Below are 6,353 nucleotides of genomic sequence, written 5' to 3'. Positions count from 1 at the left end.
AAAAAAGAAAAGAAAATCCAAAAAGATTTTATATCTTTCATCATTTTTTGAAAAAAAAGAAAAAAAATGTGTTTGCTATACGTCAGTTGTTTTTTCTTTATTCTCGCACGTATCCCATCGGCCCGAACTACGCGAACCTGATTCTCGTCTCTCGGGGCAGGATACATAGGCAACCCACATAGGGTCCGGTCTTTCTAGTAAATCTTAGGTTCTTGGTTTTGCGGGGTCATAGCCAAATTTTGCACTTATAGCCACCTTTTGGCCAAATAAGCCATTTTTCAAAAGTAGCCTCAATTATGTCTTGCATGTGTCTAGTAGGGAATGTTATCATCTCACATAGTGCTGGTTCAAGTTTTCTTATACAGGTGTGGATTTATTTATCGGAGTTGGAGCATGACGGAGCCCTAGGACATCTAGTCAGGATCACTGCATTCAGAAGTTGCTCGAGGAGTCATTTTATATTTTTGAGTCAATTGTTCATGTTTTACTTTCTAGTCCCGTATAGTAGTATCTAGTCTTTTAGGTGATGTTAGAGTTTGTATTGTCTGGTTAAGTTTGTATGGTCTTTTGTTATTGTATTCCTTATTTGGTATTTGGAAATGTGTTACAAGTCAAAAAAAAAATTGCGTTTTTATATTTTCGTTATAAGTTCTCTTTAGAATACTAATTCTATAAATGAAAAAAAATTTCTTTGATGTTGTTTTTCCTTTAGGCAATTAATATCAAAATAAAAATTGCTTTTATATTTTCTTTAGTATATTAAGACCAAAAATTCAAAAAATGAGAATTTTCTTTAGTACCTCTTTAAAAGTTTTCTTTTAAGATATTAAATCCAAAATCCAAAAAGATTTTCTGTTGAGGTTTTTCTTTGGAAAATTGATGAAAAAGACTTGAATTTTTTTTAATTAGAAATTTAGGACATTGTACATATAAGAAAAAGAAAACAACAATACTTTTTCTTTGATTTATTTTCGGAGTTTCTTCCTTAGGTAATCAAAATTCAAATCCAAAAACAGTTTTTTTTTATCTTTTTTATTTCTTGTTTCGAAGTCTTATTTTTCAGGATATCAAATGAAAATTCAAAATATTTTTCTTTGGTCTGGCCTTAAGAATTCCTTCTTAAAAAATCAAAAAAATCAAAAAAAAAATATTTTTTCTCTTGTAGGGATTTTCCTTAATAATTTCCCATAGAGTATTTATTTCAAAAAGAAAAAATATGTGTTCATTAAGCTTGAGTTTAGAATCGGTTATAGAGCATTCAGTCTAGAAAATTCAAAAAAAAGGATTTGCTTCTTTTATTTCTCTTTTCTCATCGGATTAGTCACTAAGGTAAAAAGAAAAAAAAGAAGAAGATGAGAATGAAAAAGAAAACGTTAGTTTATGTGCTTTACTCTCGATCTTCCAGAACTACACAAAGATCTGATTCATGCAGCGTCATGATACGTAGGCAACCTACATAGGGTTCGATCGAATCATTTTTTTATTGTTAAAAGAAAAGAAAAAAAGGAAAAAGAAAAAAAAGAAGGAAAAAAAGAGAGGTGAAATTGTGGGATGTGAGATATGAGAGAAAGAAAAGAGTGATGATAAAAAAAAAGAAAAATGAAGGAAAATGGGCAAGCCAAGAGGTGCTAGAAAAGCAAAGAAAAGAAAGGACTGAAATGAACAAATTGGGATGATGCAAACTGACCGTTGTACCCTCGAAGTCATTTTAGAACCGATAACTGTGGCTAGGTGCATTGCACATAAAGTGAGGTTATCTTATGTTAAATGCCCTAACGCTAACGTGATGACTTCATTTTGTAATAGTCATAGCAGAAGGGTGGTTGGTTTGTGGTTTTTAAAGTGGTAACTCTTCTCTATAACACAAAGTCAAAAGGCAATGGAAGACAACAACAGAACTGAGTTGGTTGATACCGGTGCCCTGAAGCAGTCGGTTGAACAGGATAATGGGTTGGTTGAAGAGGTAAAGATGTTAAGAGAACACATGGCGGACATGTATCAGGCCTGGATGACTGAGAAGGCACCACCCCCGCCACCACCTAGCTTCCTAAATGCTACCCTTACCCGACCACCGGTCACAGTTCCTGATGATCCCCCATACTCTCCAGATCCACCCACTTATCATGACTTTCCCAACTGCCCTAGTAGCTCCATCACTCATCTTCCAATTACCTTTCCCAAAAATTGCCCTCCGGTCTTATCCACCATCCCCAACAATGAACACCCATTCAAAGCTCACGATGCCCAATATTACCCCTCAGAGGTTGCCCACAAAGTTCCCAACTCATACAAGCAGGGCCCGCGGGATGAACCTCATGTTGAAAATGAAAAGTTTACAGGAAGAAAAGGGCGAGATGGGATACCCAGGAGGCCGAAAGGCATAGAACAGTCCTTAAAGAACAAGCAAGGAATGAGAGACCAGGGTAGCATGTCTTACAAAGAATTTTCTGTGTCCCCTGACGTTCGTCTGCCCGCGGGATTCAAAGTGTCAGGATTTAACTTGTATGATGGGTGTGGAGATCCGATAGCCCATTTGAGGGATTATTGCAGTAAAATGAGAAGTGTTGGCGAGAAAGATGATTTGTTGATGGCGTACTTCAGTGAGGGCCTGACTAGGGCAGCTTTGGAATGGCATAATCGTCAAGATGTTGGTAAGTGGCCTACATTGGGTGATATGGCTCAAGATTTTGTTTGATACTTTCAATACAGATCAGGTGTTGTCCCAGACCGCTCCTCCCTATCTCAAATGGAAAAGAAACCCAAGAAAAGTTTTAGGATTTTTGGCTTAGATAGAACGAAGAAATTGCTCGGGATAGTCCTCTTATTGATAGAAAAGATGTTGGTGAGCCCCGCCGACGACAGGGTCCAATGGTCGTTCTTGCTAAACGCTTCCAGCCTCAATGTCGACCTCATGGATATGCTTGCAATCCTCTCCAATGCTGCTTCTCCCCACAGAACTCCCAAAGTCGTACATCACTTTCCCAGTACCCTGTCCAAAATGCACCACTATATGCTCCACACCCACAAGGCCCGCGATGGCCCACACCACTTCCCCAAATGTCTTACCCGCCCCCACGAGCCTGCCAAAAACCCCCTGGATCAGGTTTTTGGCCCAATCAAGCATTTAAAAATGAGAGGATGCTGAAAAAAGAAAAGGCTTTCACCCCATTGGGAGTGTCATACGCCAGTTTGTTCCAAAGGTTGAAGCAATTGGACATGTTGAAGCCGATTCATATAAAAATGTCAAACCCTCTGTCAAAGAAGTTTGATTTTTCTCAAAGGTGCGCATATTGCTCAGATGCCCCGGGGCATGACATAGAGAAGTGTTGGAATCTGAAGAAAGCAATTCAAAAGCTTATTGATGCAGGTGACATTGTCGTGCAAAATCCAGATGCAGCAGACACTAGCTAAAGTCCATCGCCTGAGACGCATATGGTGAGTATGATTTGTTTTGAAAAGGAATATGAAAATTCTTTTGAGATCCTCGAAGGTCCACGCGCTGCAAGGTTTTCAGTGCTATCAGAGGTTGATCTTAAGAATGAGCTAGCAAAGGGAACCCAAAAGCGATTTGTTAAGAACAATGTGATGGAAGTTTGTGAAGGTCCTAGTAATGTTGATGCGGAATTCAATAACTAAGATGCCGAGCTTGGCAATCGGAGAGACGCTCCTGTCTTGGTTAGCCAGGGAGAAGTTTTGGTGGTTTATTTTGTTGTCATTTCTGTTGTCCGGGTTATTTTCAGGGTTGTAATCCGGATATTGTCTTGTGACTCAAACCCTTCTATCCTTTTATTTTGCCTAGTTTGTTTAGTCGTAGTAGCTCGTTTAATGTTGTCTAGGTTTGTTCCAGGTTTGTGACCCCAGTTTAGTTTGTTTGTTTTGTTGTCCAAACCCTTTCACCATCTTTCTAATGCAAGTTTCTGTTTTATGTTATTTCTAGTCATTTTTGTTTAGTTCTCTTTTCCTTTTATAATCCTTTTCCTGTTGACTCTAGTGACGTGACACGCACGCGTAATTCTCAGCCTGGTTTTAAAAGTCAATTTAATCACGAAGCAATGAAACAATATTGAAGATGTTAGGACATTTGAGGGAAACAAGTAAAGGCATGTTGAGATCACTTCAAGCCCGAATTGTGTGAAACTGGGGCAGATAGAATATGAAGAAACCCTATTGAAATGTATCATGCCGCATCAGTTTGAAGCTAAAGGCAAGTTTGCCCAAATTGACAGGGGTCGTTCGTGGTAATGAGAGTGAGAGTGTTGTCCAATGGTTCTTTGTATATAACAGATGTAGAAGGCGAATGTGTGGATACGGTCGTCAAGTCTGGCGTAATCAAAAGATGTTACGAATGTTTTTCTTAATTTGTTTAATTGTGTTGTTTGTACCTGGTATGTTTTAAAGATTGGAATGACGAAGGCATTTTGTTCTGCTATCTAAACACTTTATCCTTCGTTCTCCTTTGAGCCTTATTTATTTTCTTTCATACCCCTCTTTCGAAATTAATAACGAAGATCAGAAACGTAAGCGTGAAAGATGAGTAAAGGAAAAAGAGAAAAGAAAAAGAATGAAAAGAGAGAGAAGAAAAAGAAGAAGAAAGAGAAAAGAAAAAGAAAAGAGAAAAGAAAAAAAGAATAAGAAAGAGAAGAAAAACAACAACAAAAGAAAAAGAAGGAAAAAAGAGAGAAGAAAGAGAAAAGGAAAAAAAAACACAACAACAAAGTAATTTCTATGACATGAACTACGTTCGACCTAATTCTTTTTAAAGATACGTAGGTAGTCTCACGGTTCGGTCTCATAAAAATAAAAATCCAAAAGTCCCCAAGAAAGAAATTGGGGCAGAAGTTGTGGTTGTTGTAAGAAATCTGATTCCGAAAGTTGTAATTTAAAACCCATGAGAATTATTTTTGAGCCTTTGACATCCTTTCTTTTTAACCTTATCCAAAAGCCCACGTTACGGTCTAAAGAAAGACCTTCCGATCAGTTTTCGAGAGATGCCAAGTCAAGCAAGAGGAGGTAATTCATATCAGGGGAAACACTCTGGTCCAAGCAGAAAAACAATAAAAATGAGAGAGTCTTATTGGTGAAAACTCTTGCGGGCACCGCAAGGCGACGGTAATTGGAGAGAAAGAATCAAAAATGAGAGAGGCTTGATGGTGAAAACCCTTCAGGCACCACAGGTCGAATAAGGATTATGAATCAAGATTGGATAATCGGAGCATTGAAGCTCAGTTTCACAGTTTAGGGGTGTAACAGGAGTTGAACATCAGACTTGCTCAACAGAATAGGCCACATGTGCATGTCATGGTCATTAGAGTTGGTATCCACATCTGATAGGTTTCTACTTTGTAGTTTTCTTGTTAAAAATCATTTCTTTCCTTTGTCCTTCACTCTATTGCTTTTGTCTTGTTTACTTCCTCTTTCTGAGTCGGTTTGGTCAGAACAAGTGAGAAATGACTTCAAAATTTGCCGCCAGCTTTCCAATTGCACAAAACGGGATCTAGCCAGCACATCAAAGTGGCATAAGTTAGGAAAGAACAACAAGTGCTCTGAGTTGGTAGCAATCAACATGCTTTGGGGTCCATGAGAAATGCAAAGGTTTGGTATATTTCAACTCGTGAACAGTGCAACAGATAGAGGATGTTGGGTGAACGGGTCAAAGGTATTCTCTGTGCTGAGATCAACAAAGAAAGTGTTTAACCAGTAACAAGCAAGGTATTCCAAGCCGAAATCAAAGTTATCGTGACAAGTAAGGGAACAATAGACTTCAAGGCCAAGGCCAGTGATTTAAGTCAGGAAGGAACAACATGCGCACTATGTGGATGGCAATTAATGTGCTTTGGAATTCATGTCAACACAAGAGCATGATGCAACAGATGGAAGGTGTTAGGTGGACGGATCAAAGGTATTTTCGGTGAAACAAAAAGTTTGGTAAATGTCAGTTCATGAGCAATGCAATAGATAAAGGGAATTGGGTCTGAATGGAGAAGGAGTATTTTATGTGATAAGGATGACAGATAAAGTGGTTAGTCCATAAGCAAGCAAGGTCCTTGAGTGGAAATCAGTTATCATGGGAAGTGAAGGAGCAATCGCTCTCAAAATCAAGGCTACAAACCAACCACCACATTTTAAACTGACAAATATTTTCTTTGATTAAAACAAGGGCAGTAAATTTCGGTTGTTTCGGAGAAACCCTCCGTGGAGAAAGGCAGTCACCAAACAGGTTTGATTTTTGATTTTCAGGACCCTCCTGGAAAATGGGACCTAGTTTAAAGTTCAGAAATAGCATAATCTAGCATAAATGTATCCCAAAGGAATATAAGTTGGTTTAGAAGTGTGCATGCTTGAGATAAGAATCA

Source organism: Nicotiana tabacum, chromosome 6, assembly GCF_000715075.1.
Source record: "Nicotiana tabacum cultivar K326 chromosome 6, ASM71507v2, whole genome shotgun sequence".
In the NCBI taxonomy this organism is placed as follows: domain Eukaryota; kingdom Viridiplantae; phylum Streptophyta; class Magnoliopsida; order Solanales; family Solanaceae; genus Nicotiana; species Nicotiana tabacum.
Note: the sequence above shows the minus strand (reverse complement) of the source record.